Source organism: Toxorhynchites rutilus, chromosome 3 (assembly GCF_029784135.1).
Source record: "Toxorhynchites rutilus septentrionalis strain SRP chromosome 3, ASM2978413v1, whole genome shotgun sequence".
Taxonomy (NCBI): Eukaryota; Metazoa; Arthropoda; class Insecta; order Diptera; family Culicidae; genus Toxorhynchites; species Toxorhynchites rutilus.
In genome coordinates, this window is record NC_073746.1 from 202269483 (window position 1) to 202291506 (window position 22024).

At 43.0% G+C, this 22024-nt stretch overlaps 1 protein-coding gene and 1 long non-coding RNA gene across 15 annotated transcripts in view; both read left to right on the plus strand.

Moving 5' to 3' along the window:
• Window positions 1-22024, plus strand: part of LOC129775222 (3-phosphoinositide-dependent protein kinase 1) — a 94950-nt gene that overhangs the window by 37457 nt on the left and 35469 nt on the right. The gene's annotated exons all lie outside the window — the stretch shown is intronic.
• LOC129775225 (uncharacterized) lies at window positions 4446-8019 on the plus strand. Of its 9 annotated transcripts, none has more exons than XR_008742890.1 (5): window positions 4446-5017; window positions 5087-5265; window positions 7191-7468; window positions 7556-7690; window positions 7757-8019. It is a non-coding gene; the product is annotated as an uncharacterized LOC129775225 (long non-coding RNA). The 9 variants fall into 9 exon arrangements; XR_008742886.1 differs by having other exon boundaries at window positions 4447-5017; window positions 5070-5265; XR_008742888.1 differs by having other exon boundaries at window positions 4448-5017; window positions 5070-5265; window positions 7559-7690.

Here is a 22024-nt window from a genome sequence, read left to right on the forward strand (position 1 = left end):
AGGAAAGTAATGACAAAGGAAATGATAATGTTGATTGAAGTGAATCTCGAATGAATATCATTACTGGTAATGTCAGTACGGATGATCGTGTAAGGGCCGCTTTAGTGTTGATTGGAGGGTGAATGACGGTTTCTTCACTTCTTTCAGCTACGTTTTGGTGAACAGTTGCACTCTCTTAAATTCTCCATCAAAACGCGTCTTGTAGCAAAACTCAAAGCATCCTCGCGTGAACTGTATCTGTTTTACATCGGATAATTTGGGACGCTGCTTCATGTGTTTTGACGTTGATGGCTTTAATTTTATTTTGCTTTGGAAAAAATCGGTGTAGTTCATTATTGTTACGATCGGCTTCTCAACTACAGTAGCCTGTTCGACGCACGTAACAAAGTCGGAAAATGTGTAGAACTCTCCTTTCTGATGTTTCCTCATACTTTGCTCAACGGCGACATGAAACGCGTCAGCAGACATGAAAGTGTGTCTCGATTCTAAGTATTTGAACGAGATTTCTTCAGTGTTCACGAGTGAGGAATTAACCAACAGAATCATGTGAATGAAAAGGTTCCAATTCTTGTTCTGGCTAGAACAATTGTCTTACCAGTATAGAACCCTGTTCGTGGAACCATTCAAAATCAGATGTTTTGGAAAACACTCATAAAATCTGATGACTTTCGTCCGCTTATGGTTTCGTTCCATAACACAGCACGGACTTCTTCATTCTTTCCTCCTGCTAGTGGTGCAAATGTTTCATTCATGGCAACAATTCTCCTGGCAAAAATGACACCCTTAAAGCGCTCCATCCTAGGCAACTGAATTACCTATTCTAGATTGAAAGAGAGATGTGGGTATTAATTAACTTAAAAAATATCAAAAAATTCAAAACTTCTGCATATCCACGGAAACTTTGAGACCTTCATCAAGTGCATTTGTGCAATGCATTTTCTTACATGTTAGATCCGACGGTAAGTAACGGACATTCGGCGCGTGCTCTCTTCTGTAGTGTGAAATGGTTGGATTGTAGGACAGTATATCTTGCTGTACAGCTTGTGCAAGAGGGTTCAATGGAACCTTCCTTGAATTGTAATTATTCACAGGCAGCACCTTGTTGGTTGATTCATGTGTTTTGAGCTTGAGCTTGAGCTTGGGTAGACTGTATACTTCGTAGTTGCTCTCCGTGATTGACCAGAACCAACCAAATTGCACAACTTGTTGGTTGATTCATGTGTTTTATATATTAAATTGCTAGAATAAATTACACATTATTGAATATTGACAATTTTAGTTACAAATAATAAATGTATTCTGTAACTTACTTGCTGTTCGATTGATATCCTAATGTGTTTATAAAGAATGTTAAGCATACTGGATAGACAGAATCACTTTCGTTGGTCAGCCTATAAGCATACGTATACGTCCTCTTGAAGCCAGAACCACGTTCAACACGTCTACGTTTTATATCCTGACGAGAGCTGTATGAACGAACTTTTGTTATCCAAAGAAATTTCCAATAAATTTTATTGATTTCAAATCTTCTACTTTTTGAAATGTGTGAAGAGCACTTCAAATCACAGAAACAGTCAACAGCTATTACGGCCCGTGATAGTTTTTTACGCTCTACATGCTGATGAGCTTCCTGACGCTTGCAAGGTGGTTTTTTTTCGGATCTCAACAGGTGCTTCACGGACCGCCGCTTCATCAGATTCACTATCACTAGTGCTCACTTGTATTTAAATAGAACTTGAAATACGCGCGAAAGAAATTCAAGAATTCATCTAGTGTACACATTTTGTACAGATCAGATTTTTGTAGTGTACACATATGCTGATTATACCTGCAATTTTAAGAAAAGCCTCGTATTGAAAATCCTTCCCTCGGGCGCTTGCGTCACCTTGCAAAATTACGGCAGCGCTGTTGTGCTCCTTTTCCTTCTTCTTCCTCTCCACGACTCCTCGAGATCTTTCACACAATTTCTCTCTTCGTTCACTTTCTCTTTTCCTTAACTTCCTCTTCCCCCTCTTCTCACCGGAAACTGTCCGGCTCCTCACTAATTTTCTTCGCTCGCTCAGCGAGTGCCCTCCATCTTGAATTCAGTTAATTTTTCTTTTTCGCACTATTTCCTCTTTTTCACACACTTCTCTCCTTCTTTCCACACTGGAAATGGCCAGACACACTCGGCTCGATGAGCCGTCGTAATTTCGATACTTTTTCCTGCACCACAATGTGCAGAAAGAAAAACTTCCGGCGAATCACACCGCCAGCGGCAGCTTTGCTAAAAATTCTTCCGCACAGAGATCTCGTGTGCGCACTAAAATCCGTGGCTAACTAACATGCCTGCAATGCAGGCAGGGCTCAATCACCACAATAAACTGCACAATTTTGCTAATAGCGAATTCGTTTTTGTTCAGTTTCAACCCCAGTGCCGCACTAACTGCTGTCAAAACGTTTTTTTATTCACTCAGTTTCGCACTCAGTGTCGCACTAGTTCGCCCCGAAAACTGTTAGTTTCGCACTGAGATGTTTCACGGGTTGGCACTCGGGTTCACCAATTCAACTATACTGAACTGTCAAGTTCCGAATATTATTTTGGAAAATCTAAAAATAAAGACTATGAAAATGGAAAACCTGCTACTTTTGCTTTTGTATTATTGGAAGCGTAATCCAATTCGGATTCTGATTTTGAAGAGTATATTCGAGTAGACGGCATTAAGCTACGTGTGCTTTCATTGGGAGGTGAAAATAATGATGGATATTCAGGTGGAATAAATTTCAAAATCAAAATTATGAATGAAAATTTACTTTAACGTATCGAATATTTATTTTATGTGATTAAATAAGAGGATTTTTCCGATATCGCAGAAACATATTGAACGAAAACTGTGTCTAATGATGATTTTATATTATAATTGTAATTATTTGTGGAACAAACAGGAAATGCATCGACAAATGGTTAAGTGAGTGTCAGAACTACATGTGTTAGGTAATTGAACAATATGAAGTAAAAATTTTCATTCAAACTTTTATATGTTTACACTGCACTTGGCCCTTCTGATCTGATGGAGAACAATTTACCTCCCAAGCACTAATATCACCACCAGACGTCGACACTGTACATTGGCCGTCGTAAATATAAACAAATCAGACTATATAACGTACACCAACAAACCAACGCATTCGTGAAACTGAAAACGTTTTTTTATTACAGAGTCAGTTTGGCACTGACTCAGTTTCGCTATAATTCGCTATAATTCTTAGCGCAGAACACGCCCGACATGAAAGCAGGGCTCAATCACCATACCGGATTCCGCACTGGAAACGTTCTTCCGTCTCGGAGAAAAAACAGGAAGTGGGTTATATCTATGGTATAACCGCAAGGGTAACGTAGGACTATCGTTGATTTAGAGATCATTTGTTTGAAGTTGAATCTGAATTCATTCTGAATGAATGAATAATTGGAGAACTTCGAAAACGAGAGCGTTACGTTGGAGGCACAAGGTTTTATGCATCCAATATCGAATACGGAAATATACTACTGATGGGGAAGAATAATCTTCAGAAGCTATCCTTTTAATTGCGATTGATTGAAAAATCACAAAACCAAATGTATTTGGTCACAGTGTTACATGGATAGAAAACATTAAAATAAACTCTTTCACATGAATGTAATTTTAAATTCCCAGAGGAACTGGCAGATTATTTTCAGTAACGATTAGATATTTCCACATTTTCCTCGATACTGGAAGCCCACCAGTGGTTAATGCTAACTCGATAACCATCTGTTAATAGCACTTGATTGAAACATATTTGGTCACAGTGTTACATGGATAGAAAACATTCAAATAAACTCTTTTACATGAATGTTTTTTTAAATTCCTGGAGGAACTGGCAGATTATTTTCCGGATCTTTCTCGATGCTGAATGGCATCCAAACGGAAAGAATTCCGTGCGTGTATGAGTGTGTGTAGCGGCTGCTTCGATGGTCACCTTCTCTTCTCCTGAAGGATCGGCTTCTCTGTGCTCCCTCACAGTTTCAAACAAACTGCTTGCGTTTCAGGGCAGATTTCGATCCTTCGTCGTCCAGCACCCTCAGCAACGATGTCTTCACGAAAAATGAATGCGTCTCACCACCAGAATATCGCTTAAGTATGCTTTTTGTGCGTGATTGAATCGAGAGAAGGCGTGGTTTACGATGGCAATTTGGAAGGCAAACTAGAGGGGAATGAACTCTCTGAGCTCGGAACTTTTGGCGACTGAGCAATAATCGATTGCGGGCGCATACAATATTGGATACGGAAATATCCTACTGATGGGGAAGAATAATCTTCAGAAGCTATCCTGTTAATTGCGATTGATTGAAAAATCACAACACCAAATGTATTTGGTCACAATGTTACATGGATAGAAAACATTAAAATAAACTCTTTCACATGAATGTAATTGTGAAATCCCGAGCCTAGCCGGGAATCAATCAACAAACTTCCTGTAAGCCATTGAGGAGCACGTCTTACCTTAACGCCGTCGATTATGAGAAAGAGGAACAATGATGGCGGCGCTTTCTGTGCTCGACGGAATGGGTTGTCGCTGACGCAGTCGACTACCGCTTGTCGATTGAAAGCAGCGTAATGTATGCGTTGATCATTAAGTTGCTGTAACACTATTTGTGCAGTAAGTACACTCACACATCTTCCCCCTTCTCAAAAAAAGTCTAACATCCCATGAATAAAAATGTTGTAATGCTTATGAATAAAACATGCTATAACATACCATGAATAAAATTATTATTTTCGAATGAATTTTCGTTTGATAATTTAATTGCTAGAGTATTTTCCGTGTCATAAAGTTTGTACATATGAATAAATCAGTCACTAGGCGACATATTCAATGCACCTAGTCACAGGGGTAGCCAAATGATCTGACGTTTCGTATTCGTTTCATGGATATCAGATTTGGGGATTTATAAGCAAACAACTGCTTCTGTGCAACGGAAAATAGGAAAATAAAAAACGATTACAAGGAACTACATGTAAGCTTAATGTTTATATTTTCTTGTTTTCATTTCCAATGTTTCGTTTTAGCATTGCAATTTTCATAGCTACCGGTTGTATATAATCCTGAAGATGAACTGGCATTTTCCTAATGCGGGGAATTCGTTCAGATGAATCAGCCGGAACGGAAGGATCGTCTTCAAACGATTTCTCTTTCTGCCACTCAGAGACCTTCTTAACTTTCGTGACGTGGCGCTTCATTATGTGCCCATCTCCATTGCTGAGGGTAAGATTTCCATTATGCTCTTCCGAAACTGTATATCGAATTGGAGAGAAACGTGATTCTCCCTTTCCGCGCGTTTGCCGCTCGACTATCACGGTATCACCGGGTTTGATTCGACAACACCGTGCGCATCTACGTTCATCCTCTCTTTTCTTGCCAGCCAGTTTTGCTGTTCGGTCCCTATTGTTGAGAAGTTCTTCGTCTATAGAGGCACTCTCGTAGTTCAACAGTGGAAGTTTCCGTTTAATCTTCCGGCCGCTCATAACCTCCTCCGGTGCCAACTTGGTCACGCTATGTGCTGCTGCATTGTGTGCATGTATTGCTGCACGCAGTTCATCGACATAGTTAGTTTTATTATTTGTTGCACTAGCCATTGCTTTATTGATCACTTTCATATATCCTTCGACGAGCCCGTTTTGTTGGGGGAATAAGGGGGTGGAGTAAATTGTAGATATGCCGCGATCAACACAATATTTTTTGTACTCTTCTCCGTTAAAAGGAGGCCCATTATCTGTTTTGATTGATTTTGGTATGCCTTCACGATCGAAAACTGCTTCCAAGACTTTCCGTGTATAGTCGAAACTCGTGGATTTAACAGGTCGAGCGATAAGATATCGTGATCTATAATCAACAATAACTAATATTGAAATGCCTCCGAAATTAATATAGGGACCATTAAAATCTAAAGCTATCGTTTCCCATACGGCTTTTGGTGCAAAAATTCGTTGCATTGGGGTAGGTTTTTCGGGTTTTCCATTCACCGCACAAGTTTCACATGATTCAACCCACTTTTGAACATCGCTAGACATACCATGCCACCAGACACGCTGTCTCAAAATGCTCTTGAGCTTGGCAGCCGAGGGGTGGCCATCGTGTGCTATTTTCAGTGTTTTTTCCCGTAATGCATTCGGAATGACAATACAACCGGTTTTCACTAACATTCCATCTCGTGTGGTCATGTCGTGCTCTACCAATTGATACTGTCTCAAGTGCACAGGCCACTCTCCCGAATTAAGCGAACGTATTACATCTTGAAGAATAGGATCATCGGATGTTGCTTGTTTTATCTCATCGTCCGTCAGGAATCCGACGGCGTTCGCCTCTAAGGATGCGATTTCCCAAGGACTTGTATTATCGTCAAATGCATTGTCTTCGCCGTTGTAGAGCCTTGAAGGTGGATCAGCGATGTTATCCGTTCCTCGTATATATTCCACGTCGTAGCGATATGGGCTTAATCTTAATGCCCAACCGTCAGCGCGAGTTAGGGCTCTTTTCGACTCCTCCCGAGATCGATTTAGAATAAATGAGACTCCTTGTGCATCCGTTCGTATCGTAAATTTTCGTCCCAACAGGAAATACGAAAAATGTTCGACAGCCCAAACCGCAGCAAGAGCCTCTCTTTGATTTTGGGCATATTTTCGTTCAGTCGCGGTCAGTGATTTTGATGCGTAACTTATGATTCTCGATGAGTTTTGTTCATTTACTTGAACCAAAACAGCCCCTAAAGCTATCGGTGAAGCATCGGTGTAAAGTATTGTTCTATCATTTTCATTGAAGAATCCAAGGGTAACACAGTTTTGCAGTATTTGTTCCTTGACTTTTTGAAATGCTTGGCTTTGTTCACGCTCCCACTTCCATGACTTGGCGGTGGTGATGGCCCATAAAGGGCTGGTGATTTCCGCAAAGTTTTCCACGTGTGCGCTGATGAAAGAGGCCAGGCCTAGAAAACTACGTAGCTCGGAAAGGGTAGCCGGTTCTCTAAACTGTCGAATGCTCCTAATTTTACTTTCGTCCACATGAAAGCCCTCTCCGTCTAGTCTGTGCCCGAGGAACTTCAGCTCGGTTTTATCATATTCGCACTTACTCGCGTTTAACGTTAGGTTGTTTGCACGCAGTATCTGTAGAACTTTATTCATACTTTTGTGCAGCTCCTGCAGGTTCCTGGCGTAAATAAGGATGTCATCGATGTAGACGATAACGTTCTCAACATCCTTAAGAATTCGTGTCATCTCTCGCTGGAAAATTTCAGGTGCACAATTTACACCGAACATGAGCCTTTTGAAGCGGTACATACCATTCTCGGTAAGAAAGGTCGTCAGGTCCCGCGACTCGTTGCTAAGCTCGAGGTGGTAAAACGCATTACTCAAATCCAGTTTTGTATAAAACTTGGAACCGTAGAGTTTCACCTTCATCTCTTCCAGTAGAGGTAAACGAAAATATTCACGGTTGATCGCCTTGTTCGGGGCTCTCATGTTGACTACCAAACGAAAGTCATTTTTTCCTTTCGCTACAGCAGACATGCCGCTTATCCAATTTGGAGCCGATGTAACCTTCTCGATAATGCCACGCTTTTCCATTTCTTCTAATCGTTGTCTTGCTGCTTCACGATATGCCGCGGGTACATTATAATAAGCATTCTTCACTGTAGGTACTGTTTTATCGACGCTGAATTTTACCTTTAGTCCTGGCATTTTAGGAAACTCTTCCATTTTAGATGAAATCTCCATATTATTGAGATTCAGTCCTATGTGCAGTAATCCAATATCACTTGAAGTAGCTCGACCTAGAAGTGACCTCAACCCTTTAGGGACAACGTGAAAAGTTGCAGGCATGACCCGTCCGTTGTATCCAACTACAGCAATGTCAGCCTCCAGTAAGCATTCGACAAACATGGGTGATGTTGTACCGTACGCATGCAGACCTTTCAAACTTGTATTATCGAGAATTTTGAACTTTGCTTTGCCTAACTTGAACTCCTCTTTCGGACGTATCCAATCCTTGCCGCCGATGACGTTTGCATCCGCACCCGAGTCAACCAGGAACTGAATAGGACTAGATGTCCCCAGCCGGCAGTCGACTAGTACGTCGGCTAAGCACAATGTGTTGACGTGCTGTGATAGGGAAAACGGATATTGTGAAAAAAAACGATATGCCATGAGAGGTCAACAGAATATATTTCGACTTTAAAATAATAAAGGACACTATACCTGACTTTCATGCAAATCATCCTCTCGCTTCGGAAGCTCATCGTCCGCCATACGAAGTTGCTGGATATTCGATTTACGACAAACAACCGCATAATGTCCAAACTCTTGACACGAGTTACACTTTCTCTTCAACGCTGGACATGGGTAGCTTCTGTGGGGATGTTGATTGCATCTTGGACAACGAGAGTGACGATCATGTTCGCTTAGATCTCGGCGAGGCTTCTGTACATCCTTGTAGGGCCGCTTCGCTAGAGTTCTCCTATTACGATCATCGAACCAAGCTCGCTTTCGATGGGCTCTTTGTTCTCGTGGTTGTTGACGTTCACGGGTCATTACGAATATTTCGGGCGATTCTGTGGCAGCTGTTTCAGCCTGAAAAGCTTCTTCGCGAGTTGCAGCCTGCACGATGTATTTCGTGTCATATGCGTATGTACGAGCTGACTTCACCAACTCCTTATTCCTTAGACCTTTCAGAAGTTGAGCTCGAACGAATTTTTCTTGGTCTGCTGGGCTGTACTCACATAGCCGAACTTTGCCCATCAGACGAGCATGGAATGCGATAGCTGACTCGGATTTCTCCTGCCTCATATTCGAGAATGCCTCATGCTCTGCTGCTGAATCCGTCATTGATTGGAGATAGGTTCTTATATTACTTACGAAGATATTGTAGCAATCAGCATCTGTTAAGTTTGGCCTTAGTTTTGCTGCTCTGATGATTTCTTGCAATTCATTTCCGACAGACAAAAACAGAAGTTGTGATCTTCGAATTGGATCGTTAGCATTATTGAGGGTGGCAGCAATCTCAAAGTTTTCAATGTAACGATTCCACTCCTCCCACATTTTGTTTGCTGCCACGCCATTTGGAAATGGCTTTATGTTGTCCCACCGGATGTGAGACGAAGTAGAATCAATGGTGCTGGCGAGAGTGATTGGAGAAGTCCAGGTCAGGTCGACGTCTTTGGCTGAGGGCTTCGCTCGGAAAAAATCCATTGCCTTTGTGATATCCGCAAGTACGTTCTCGACTCTCTGAAGGCGATCGTCGGTGCTATATGTGGTGCAACTTACAATGTTGACTGGTGAAATTCTGTTAGTTTCATCAGTTGCTTCACAAAAGTTTACCGATTCGCCAGCTTGGTTGTTGTTTTTGGCGCCTTCCTCATTGTGTGTGATGTGGTCTCCTACTTCGAAATTCGTGTTAGCTATATAGTCATATGCAGTCTCGGGATTATGGTCATCATCACTGCTCTCGTTGTCCGAGACGAGTGGTGCTCGCACATATTTTCCTTCGCTTGCCATTTTAATAGATTTTCCTGTTTTTGATAACAATCTGTGGTGTTCGGAAAATGTTGAACAATATTCGTTATTTATTGAAATGTTTTATGATCCACTGAAAAACGAAAGAAAAAAAAAAAAATGATAGCCATTGCTTTGACGTTTGACAAAGAAACACGTTTCGTTTTATGATTGACGTAACAAAAAGCTTCATTGCAAGTAAGCTATTTCTGTGGTCTTACTATGCCACAGTAACTAAACGATGATTCTTGCTTTTCCAAATAATTGTTTTGGTCTTACTGTGCCAATGATATTTTTGATGAACGTAAAATAAGGTTACATACTGTGGTCTTACTATGCCACCTAAAGAGTCATAAGTACATACGCACGATTTATTTTTAAACGTTCTACTGGGTACCGTGGTCTTACTGGGCCACTTAGACTATCAAAGTCAGGAATTCTCCGACATGGTGGACTTACTGTGCCACTTTGATCTTTGCAAACCTTAATTCCGGAAGATATCTGAACATCGTGGACTCACTGTGCCACTTCGAACAATGTGGTCTTACTGTGCCACTTGAAACACTGTGGTCTTACTGTGCCACAAATTTTCAGGAGTTTTCCGATCCTTAACTGAGCTGTATGCTTGGACATTACCGTATTTCTTTGCCAAAACACTTTTTCACTTATGTGCCACATAGTGGGCATGTTGGAGCACCGATAGCACAGTAAACGGAGATGCGAAAAAAATGAAAATGGCGTACCATCAAAGATGCTGATTGATTCCGTTTTGCAATTGAGCGAAATAAATATTTTTTGGAACATATACTAGGTTCTTCTACGTTCAAGTAAAGCGAAAAAATGGGCTGGCAGGATCGCCAATGTGAAATCCCGAGCCTAGCCGGGAATCAATCAACAAACTTCCTGTAAGCCATTGAGGAGCACGTCTTACCTTAACGCCGTCGATTATGAGAAAGAGGAACAATGATGGCGGCGCTTTCTGTGCTCGACGGAATGGGTTGTCGCTGACGCAGTCGACTACCGCTTGTCGATTGAAAGCAGCGTAATGTATGCGTTGATCATTAAGTTGCTGTAACACTATTTGTGCAGTAAGTACACTCACACAGTAATTTTAAATTCCCAGAGGAACTGGCAGATTATTTTCAGTAACGATTGGATATTTCCACATTTTCCTCGATACTGGAAGTCCACCAGTGGATTATGCTAACTCGATAACCATCTGTTAATAACACTTAATTGAAAAATATTTGGTCACAGTGTTACATGGATAGAAAACATTCACATAAACTCTTTCACATGAATGTATTTTTAAATTGCCAGAGGAACTGGCAGATTATTTTCCGGATCTTTCTCGATGTTGAATGGCATCCAAACGGAAAGAATTCCGCGCGTGTATGTGTGTGTAGCGGCTGCTTCGAGATCTTCCCGGGGAACCGTTTGTGGCATCACTCTCCTCCTGATGGATTCCTTTCTGGCCTAAGGTGCACAAACAGGCTCTTGGTGACACCGTTCATCCACGCTTTCATGATAAATGAAGAGCTTCACCACAACAGCGACAACATGCTCCAATCGCTGTTCAATTAGAACTGAGTGGATTTCTTTTTTTTTCACTTTTTATTTCTTAATTTGGTTTACATTATAATATAATACTACATTTCAAGTGATCAACCTAGGGGTCTACATCTTTAAGTTGCAATTTCAAGTTCTGTAATGATTTTCATCATACACATTATCCGATTGTTCCATATTCCTATTGTAAAATCATGCCTAAACTATTCTAGTTTTTTTGTTAGCTCTTTTTTATACCTAAATCTAACTTATAAGATACCTTCCCCATATTATTTACATTGTCCCAACTTAAACTACTTATCTAACTGAAAATAAATATATCTACCCTAATCCAAAGCCTAATCCATTACCTTGAAAGGTAATGACTAGAATGTCAGGTAGCATAATCATACAGATTTTTTGACGTAGGACTACGTCTAACCGGAATATATAGGGGGTGAAATGGCAGTCTAGGCACTGAACAAGTAGGAAAAAATGCAAGATTTGGAACGCTTATAACTCGAGCATTTCTCAATAGATCGCAAAGGTGTTTGCATCAATTGATAGGAAATATATCATAACGAATAACATTTCATTATTCTTGAGATAAATAATTGAATAATTGTGAAACATCAAGCATTGTCCAAATACACTATGTGCCCATTTTTGATTGGCCCATTTTGTGCTCCTCAAATCGTACCGACCAAAACGGGCAACCAGAGCAGCAGCGAAATACAATGAAGCACGTTTTTTTCAAAACCACGAGTACTAAGTTTTCTAAATTGGAACCATTCCATAAAACACGGCGCTTATCAGGGCCATTAAACCTTTCAAAAAATAGTTTACGAAATACAGTTCAATGCATTCTAAAATATTATTCAAAATAAGAATAAAACCCAAATTGATTTTTTCATAATTTGTTTGCCAAGATATGATGAGTATGAGAATTTGGCAGTTGTGCTGAGCTTATTGATGGTTGGGGACTTTCTCGATTATTCAATTTTCACCAATGAAATTGCTTCCAGATTGAAAGTACAGTAATTTACATTTAGCTCGACATTTAGCTAATTTGACGGACCTGTAATGCGACATATTCAGTTGGACATTTTTGAAAGTCGACACTGTACCACTGTCATCGCAAATGTTCAATTACAGGTTAAAATCGCCTCCAATGCGACACTGAGTGGTGCTTCGGCATATCGCATTAAATGTAATTTACAGTACAACATGTCCCAAGCTGGATGGGAAGAAATTCTCCAACTGTGAATCCTGTGGCGAGTCGCAAAAGAAATCACTAAACAGGAAGGTTTAGCCGAACAAGATGAGGATATCGAGTGATAACAAAACAATAAACTCATTCGCTATCCAACTCTTGACGAGTAAAGTTCAGTGTCGTTATTGTGCGTTGCCACTTTTACTATTGTGCGATTGGTATAGTGTACGAGTGAAGGTCATTGCTGTCCGCTTTCGAATTGACCTTTTGTGAAGTGGAACAAAGGAAGCAGCGCTCTTGCAGCTTGCAGCCCTTGGCGGCTGTTGAACATTGGCATAACGGGATCGCCATCGTGTGGCTGTCGTTAACGGGAATTATCATCACGTGACCGTGTGAGCTATTCTTGCGCTATTGTGTTGATCCATAGCGCGTAGCCTCTGTCTCTCCCTGGTTAGGGCAGTAGAGCGCAGTATCGGAACAACTTTTATATTAAGGTACACATATTTAATATTAATATTATTGTTCAACTCATATGTTCATTGCTTAATATTATCATCATAATTTTTTGTTTTTATATTTCAGACTTATCTCACTTCTTAACTAGGCGAACCTAGCCAGAATTTTCACCTGCCCCCGGGCTTCTGAATGCCAAAGGGGGACTAGGCTCTGCGGAATGCACGTATCTGCATGCTCGTGCTGTTTCAGTCCTGACCGAGAAATTGTCGGACAATCGCGCAGGTGCTAAGGATGACCGACTTTTGGATGCCGGCCAATTCCTTCTCCATATTCAACACCTTTAGCGCTTCCAGAAGTGTCTTCGGGACAATTCCAGTTCCAGAGAGAACGACTGGAACAATTCTTGGGACCTCCCTTAGCCCCCACAGTTCCTTGAGCTCCACGGCCAATGGTCGGTACTTGCAGATTTTGCGATCGTGGGTCTCCTCCAGATTTTGGTTCAGTGGAATAGAGACATCGATGATGGTGACTTTGCGGTCGCTCTTGTCGTAAACCATTATATCTGGCCGGTTGTGGTGGATCGAGAGGTCGGTCAGAACAGTGCGATCCCAGTACAGCTTGAAACGGTCATTTTCCAGGACAGGTGCAGGCAGGTACCGGTAGTCTGGTACGTTGTCTTCCAGTAGAGCACATTGGAGCGCCAGTTGTCGATGAACAATACGGGCCACGTTGTTGTGGCGCTCGGTGTAGGCTGCGTTGGCCAAAACGGGACAGCCTCCCATAATGTGCTCTATGTTTTCACCTGGTTGATGGCACATCCGGCAAATGTCATCAACGTCTTGATGCCAGACGTACCGCCTGCAGTTTCTCGTCGGCATTATCCTGTCCTGGATGGCTATCATGCCGGCTTCTACTACTGAAGAGAGTTCACCACGCGTTAGCCACAGATTAGATGCGGCCTTGTCGACGTGTGGCCGATCCAGTTGATGGGGGTGGGCACCATGCACTGCCTTCTGCTTCCAAGCTGCAATCTTCTCCTCCACTGTCTGCAGATTGCAGTTGAGTTGGTACTCCGCTTGCGCCAAGTGCAGAGCGCTGTATCCTCTGTCGGCGGCGCAGACAGCCCGGTATAGCGCGTTTTGGTTGGCGCGTTCTGCGAAGTACTCGCGCAGTTGTCGTACCTGGGCAACACACAGTGCAGATATGTCGACTATTCCAAGTCCCCCTTCTTTGCGTGGCAGTGAAACTCTCTCCAGTGCCGATTGAGGATGGTGCATTCCGGCCTCTTTAAATGCTTTCCTCATCCTCCTCTCAAGGTCCTCTAGGTCAGTTTTGCTCCATTTGACTACACCAAAACTGAAGGTCAGCAGGGGAACCGCGAATGTGTTGATCGCGCGTACCTTGTTCCCCGCGTTGAGGAAAGTCCTCAGGACACAGTTCACTCGACTCAAGAACTTGTCTCGCAGCTCCGTCTTGATGTCGGAGTGGCGAATCCCGGTGAGCTGTCGGAATCCAAGATATTTATAGGATTCGCCACGAACCATGTCTCTTATGAACTCGCCGTCATAGACCTCGTAACCTCCGGATTCGGTAAGCTGCCCTTTCAGCATATGGACACAGCGGCACTTGTCAAGGCCGAACTCCATGCAGATGTCCCTGCTTATGTCTTCGACAACCCGGATAGCTACACCTAGACGCTGACGTGAATCAGCGTAGACCTTGAGATCATCCATGTAGAAGGTATGGGTTACTTCTTCGTGGGCGCCGTCGCCATACCTTATTTTATAGCCATGACCGTTTCTATTGAGCGTCCTACTGAGGGGGTTCAGTGCCAGACAAAACCAAAGCGGGCTGAAAGAGTCGCCTTGGAATATCCCCCTCTTTATCTGCAGCGTTCTAGACTGCAACACATTTTCCCCATCACTGAGGTGCAGAGACGTACTCCACTGCCTCATCGCATGCTGCAGGAACCTAACGACGACGGGATCAATTTTGTAGAGCTCCAATACCCGGACGAGAAACGAGTGAGGTATGGAGTCATAAGCCTTCCTGTAATCGATGTAGGCCATACTTAGGTTCCGCTGGTTATATACCGCCTGGCCGACTATGGCTGCGTCGATGATGGCCTGGTCTTTGCAGCCATGCGTATTTTTCCTGCATCCTTTCTGCTCTTCTGCGATGATGTGATGCTGTTCGCAGTGAGCAGAAACTTTGGCGGTAATTATGCTGCTCAGTATTTTGTACAGACTCGATAGGCACGTTATCGGTCTGTACTTTGATGGGTTCAATGTGTTGCTGTCTTTCGGGAGGAGGAAGGTGAAAAGGTTGTGTGGGTCACGTAGCACCTTGTTGAAGCACTCAGCTATCTTTGGATGTGCGACGGTCAGCTTCTTGTGCCAAAAGTTCTGGACACCATCGGGGCCGGTGCTGCCCAGTTCCTCAGGTACCGCGAGGCTTCGCGGACATCGTTCTCTCCGACGATGATAGCTGGCATCTCTCCAATTTCACCACAACTCTCCTCCTCCCGTCTTAACCACATTTGCCCGTCGCGATGTTCTACTGGGGTCTCCCAAATACCAGCCCAGAAGTTCGTCACATCGCTAATATCTGGCAAACCTTCGCGGTAGTCGGGCTTCTCGTCGCTAATGTGGTCGTAGAACGCTTTCTCGTTATCTCTGAACATCCGATTTTGTTCCTGGCGCTTTGCAGAGTCAGAGTAACGTTTCAGCCGTTTTGTAAGGACGCTCAATTGCTGTACCAGTGTGTCGAGTTTTTCCGTCAGCTGGTGAGCTCCCAGCTGGCGAAGTTCAGTAGGCCGCACGATCACAGCAACTTGGCGACATAATTTCACCGATCTGCTGCCTCTTTTGTACGCCATCAGTCTTCCAATTGCGGCGCGCTTGTTTAGGATCCGTTGCTCCAATCTCCTTCGCCATGGAGGCTCACGCCTTTCACGGAGATGTTGGAGCAGTCCGCCTCTTGGCCTAATACGGTATCCTAAACTTTTGGCGGTCGCCACAGCAGCACAGTAAACTTTCAGTTGCAGCTCCTTCATGTTCTCAGCATCAACCAAGTGCAGCGGAAGAACGTGCTCGTTCATGAGCTTTACTGCACTTGTCAGCCTGCGGGAATGCTGCAACTTCGGGATCCTGGGGCGCGACAAAGGGTCCGTGTCGCGGAACTGTGAGATCGCCTCGTCGTAATGGAAGACCAGATCGCGTAGTAGTTGTTGATCTGGCTGTGGATCTTCCGGCTCAGAGGGTTGTTGTACTGTGGCCTCCACTGGTGCTGATTCGCGTGCCCCACTCGCGAATGAATTGCTCAGCCGTACTGAACTTCGTCTCGACACATCGCTTGCTCTGCTTGTTCTGGAGCTTAGTTCTCTCTGCACCTGCTGCTTGATCTCGTCGACTTGCGTTTGGGAGAGCATATTGTTGCGTACAATCGCTCTACGCCTCGCGTTCATCGCGTTTTGGTCAAGCCTCCCGACGAACTCTGGATACGCTTCCTCGAACATTGCGAGTATTCGAGGGCGACCGCTCATGTCCGTCTCCAAAGCAGTGCAGATGTAATAGGCGCGGATCACGAATTCGTTCATTTCGTGTGTCCACATGATCCGTCGCCTAGTAGTACCCACAAGTGTGGACGACTGTCGTCTGACAGTCGCAACACGCCTCGTAGGCGCAGCGTTTCGTTGGTGATGTCGATGGCTGCTGTTTCCGTGTGGCGGTGGAACGTTGTTTGTTTGTTTTGTTATTTTTTTTTTGAGATTATTGTTAAAATCAATAATAGATTAGAAAAAAAGACGGGTGGGTAATGTCGGGGACATAACCGGAGTGACGTAGGACTATACAAAGGGGACAGCTTTTGTTAAATATATATTTTAAATATATTGTTTTATTTTCTTCTCCTACGTGAATACCTACCTATCTAACTGAAAAATGGATTAGTTTACTGTTTACTCTTTATGAATATGTTGAGGGTTGAAAAGAACCTTTGGTGTTGTGTTTTTGTTATCACTCGATATTCCCATCTTGTTCGGTTAAACCTTCCTGTTTAGCTATTGCGTTTGCCACTCGCCACAGCTTTCACAGTTGGAAAATTTATTCGTATCCAGCTTGTGACATATTGTTCAGTAAATTACATTTAATGCGACGTGCCGGAGAAACACTTTGCCACTCGATGAAACTAATTGTTGCCTTGATGAGCGCCGAACCGAAGCTGCTCTGTTCTTGATGCGGGTTTTCTGATTGTCGTGAGCAGCTTTGCAAGCCAACTCGAGCACTCCGACGGCCGAAACTCTATAATCGCTGTTAGGTATACTGGTGCTCCGGCACCAATCCGTTCGGCCTAGTTACCCTTGCGGAGCAATCAGTGAATGCGACCAACAGGGAACTGGAGACCTGCACGGTTCGAGTGAGACTTTGCCTTTCCCTTAACTTGTCCTCCTTTGTTACGTCCACGATGCCGATGCCGTACAACCACACGGGTTTACGGTTTGAAAGAAAATAAGATATTTTTTTTGGGATCCGCGTGTTTTATACTCTAGCGGTACACACTCACAGGATAGAGACAAATCGGCAGACTCAGCCAGAGGGGCGAGTCCAACGAGACGAACGAATGAGCGTTAAAAGGGAGCGATGGCAAAAAAATACATTCATTACGATTTGTTCGCTCGTTGGATTCACATGCAGGCTAAAAAGGGTCCTTTTCAGGATCACAAAATTATCTTCAATCTAAAGAGTTTATTGTTTTGTTATCACTCGATATCCCCATCTTGTTCGGCTAAACCTTTCTGTTTAGCAATTGCGTTTGCCACTCGCCACAGCTTTCACAGTTGGAAAATTTCTTCCCATCCAGCTTTGTGACATGTTGTACAGTAAATTACATTCAATGCGACGTGCCGAAGCGCCACTCAGTGTCGCATTGGAGGCGATTTTAACCTGTAATTGAACATTTGCGATGACAGTGGTACAGTGTCGACTTTCAATGTGGGGTCATAATTTGGATCTCTATGTTTACAAAAATGTCCAACTAAATAAGTTGCATTACATGTCCGTCCAATTAGCTAAATGTCGAACTAATTGTAAATTACTGTACTTTCAATCTGGAAACAATTTAAGAATTGGTGAAAATTGAAAAATCAGGAAAGTCCCCAACTATCAATAAGCTCAGAACAACTTCCAAATTCACATACTCATCATATCCTGGCAAACAAATTATGAAAAAATCAATTTGTGTTTTATTATTATTTTGGATAATGTTTTAGAAAACATTGAACTGTATTTCCTATACTCTTTTTTGGAAGGTTTAATGGCCCTGAAAAGCGCCTTGTTTTATGGAATGGTTCCAATTTAGAAAACTTAGTACTCGTGGTTTTGAAAAAAAAGGTTCACGTGGAACTACCTTAGCTTAGCAATCATTCGTTTGTATTGATTAAATTCTTGATTGAATGAAACAGTTTCCAAATTCAATTGAGTTCAATATATTTGCTCTGTGAGTGAAAAAAATGAACAAATGCCGTGTAAAGTCAATTCATTTATTGTGATTGATTGTTCTTCGTTACAAGTAAATTTAATGACGGACCTTTTACGTTTGGTATGATGACTAGAACAAAATATATGTACGGAAGAATTATCAAACGTTTGATGAACCAGCCTAAGGCTGAAAATCTTTCCAATAAAGACAAAAAAAAAATTATCAAACGATTATTTTATTTTACATTTCCCTCTGAAGTTTACATCCCAAAAGTGTACATACTTCTCGAATCTCGAATTTGCTTGAAACTGGGAAGTTCATTCGCTTCTAGTGGCTGCACGATTTTCCCAGGTTCCTAAGTTTAGAAGATCATGTTAGGACAGACATATTCCACTCTGCACAAAGGCAAGCGAGGACAAAAGTACTCGCAGTTTGCATTTATTTGCAGAGCCGATTTCCCCAGAAACCTCGGTTTTGAAGTCTGTGTTAGGGAAACACATTTCAATCGTATGAATTCGCAATGCCGATTTCCCCACGCTTCATGGATTTGAAGTCTGTGTTAGGGAAACACATTCCAGTCGGAACAAAAATACCCCCGACTTGCATGAATTTGAAATACCGATTTCTCCAGGCACCTTGGTTTAGAAATCTCTATTAGGGAACACATTTCGGTGGGAACAAAAGCTCCCCCTACTTTCGTGTGTTCTTTTTCTTCTTTTTGGCTTTAAGAGGGTTTAAACTTTTCAGTTCACTCGCCTCTAGGCTCTTTCGTGTGCTTGCAATGCCGATTTCGCTGCTTGGTTTTAAAGTCTGTGTTAGGGAACATTTTTCGATGAGAACAAAAGTCCCCCTACTTTCATGTATTTGCAATGCCGATTTCCCCAAGGCTGCTTGGTTTTGATGGTTGTGTTAGGGAAACCGTAAATCGGGCCAATCAAAACGATGCAGTTAGGGCGTTTAGATAACGCCTAATATTTTACAGTTATTCAATTGTTTATCTAATGAAAAACAACATTTTGTTAGTTGCGATAGATGCGTAGAAATATTTCCTATCAAGTGATGCAAACATCTCTCCTATCCAGTACGAAATGTTCGAGCTATAAGCATTCGAAATCTTTCATTTTTTCCTGCATGTTCTGTGTTTAGGTTTTCATTTTACCCTCCATATATTCCGGTTAGACGTAGTCCCACGTCAAAACCATTTCGAACGCCCTCGATGCCGCCTTGTTCTGGATATGCCACCAAAGCAGTTTGTATAAAAAACAAACTTTTTTCTTCTGCTACCTGATGCCGTTTTGCGATTGCGTTTGCCACTCGCCACTCGCTGCAACTGCCTGTTGTCTTGATGTCCCCCGAACCGAATGTGTTCTGTTCCGAATGCGGGTTTTCTTATCGTTGCGAGCAGCTTTGCCAGCTAACTCGATCACTTCGGCGGCCGAAACTATATAACGCCGGCTAGGTGGACTGGTGCACTGGTACTAACGCGCTCGGCCTAGCTACCCTTGCGGGGAACTCCAGATCAACACGGTTCGAGCGGGATTTTGCCTTTCCCTTCACTTTTCCTCCTTTACCATTTCCAGACATGGCTGCTTGGGTTGGTTTTTTGATTTGATGTGATGCGAAACGATGTGGTGTACGGTTTCGATGAGAATAATCGTTACGGCAGCGGAGCGGGGATTTTTAAGCTGACTGGCTGGCTCGAGAATTACGCATGTGTGAGACTGCGACCAATGTTTCGTTCATTTTTTTCTTTTTCCTTTCCAATCGTGCTTCATTCTATTTCGCTGCTGCTCTGGTTGCCCGTTTTGGTCGGTATGATTTGAGGAGCACAAAATGGACCAATCAAAAATGGGCACATAGTGCATTTTGACAATGCTTGATATTTCACAATTATTCAATTATTTATCTCAACAAAAATGAAATGTTATTCGTTATGATAGATGCGTAGATATATTTCCTATCAATTGATGCAAAAACCTTTGCGATCTATTGAGAAATGCTCGAGTTATAAGCGTTCCAAATCTTGCATTTTTTCCTACTTGTTCAGTGCCTAGATTTCCATTTCACCCCCTATATCTTCCGGTTAGACGTAGTCCTACGTCAATAAGACAAAAATTTTTGTAAAATGGAGAATAATGGAGGATCTCCAGAGATGGAGATCTCCGATAATGAATCCCATTCAAGATCTGGGAAAAAACATAAACGAGTCCCTCAAAAAGAAGATAATTCTTCTGGGGACGAATCTGCTCATCCTTCCAGCCCCCCTCTAAGAAAATAGCAAGCCTCCCTTCTGAACCCACTGTTACTTCCACTCCCCCTCTCCCATCATCGATTTCGCTTCCCCCTTCTGATGTTTCCGATCCAACCCAATCCTCGTCCTCGTCCTCGTCCTCGTCTTCTCCCTCTGTTGTCTCCGCTCCACGTGTCAGAGTTTATCCAGAAGATGCACCTGGAACTGGCCCGTGGGTTATTTTCCTCCGGCCAAAACCAAAAGGAAAAAGCCTTAACGTGATTCAGATCATGAAAGATCTGGCCAGATACACTTCTGTATCTGAAATTCGCAGGGTTAGACCGAACAAATTGCGGGTTGTCGTGAATGAACGGAAACACGCAAACGAGATTGTTGCTGACCAACACTTCACTCTCGAATATAGAACATTTATACCCTCCCATAACGTAGAAATTGAGGGGGTGATAACTGAAACGGGTCTGACGAGTGAACAAATAAAAAAAGAAGGAAAAGGCAAATTCAAGAAGCTTCCCTCAATGGACTTCCCTCTTGGACTGTCGTCAACTCGGGAAACTCTCCCATGATGGGGACCAAACTAAATTTACGCCGTCAGACTCGTTTCGAGTCACCTTTGCTGGTGCCGCCCTCCCTGACTACGTTATGGTGGACAAATTGAGACTACCTGTGCGAATCTTCGTGCCAAAGCCCATGACTTGCAACAAATGCAAGTCAGTTGGTCACACTTCAGATTATTGTGCCAACAAGGAGCGCTGTGCCACTTGCGGAGAGCAACATGAGGGGAAATCCTGCAGTGCGACTGAGCATAAGTGTCCATATTGCGGAGGATCCCCACACGCGCTCTCAGCTTGTGAAACTTACAAGAGTCGCTGGGAGAAACAGAAGCGCTCTTTAAAGGAACGCTCGAAGCGCACTTTTGCGGAAATTTTAAAGGGCGCTTCTCCACTGGCCCAACAACAACAACAACCAATCTCAACACACAATACCTTTTCCACGTTGCCAGTTGATGATGTGGAAGCGGACACAGCTAGCGGGGGCACACCGTTTATTTTCAAAGGGAATCCCCGGCGCAAAAATGTGACCACTCCCAAAGTTCAAGAACAAGTCCCCCCGGTGATACCCCCAGTTAGCTTGCCTAAAAAATCGAGTGCAGCGGACAAGCAAAATCAGGTTCCTCCTGGCTTCCGTGGGAATAGTTCACCTTCGAACGACCCAGCACTCGAGGGAACATCAAAAACCCCAACTGTCCCTGTTTTTCCGTCCAGCTCAACTTCCCAATCGAGATTTATAAAGTTGTCTGACCTTTTGGATCAAATCTTCAAGTGTTTTAATGTTTCCGACTCCATCAGAACCATTATCATCTCAATGCTTCCAGTATTAAAGACCATTTTGCAACAATTGATGCAAACATGGCCCCTCCTTGCAATGATTATCTCTCTTGATGTCTAATTCAAATAGAGAGGTCGGAGATATCACTGTTTTACAGTGGAATTGTCGTAGTCTTATCCCTAAATTGGATACATTCAAATTTTTAATTCA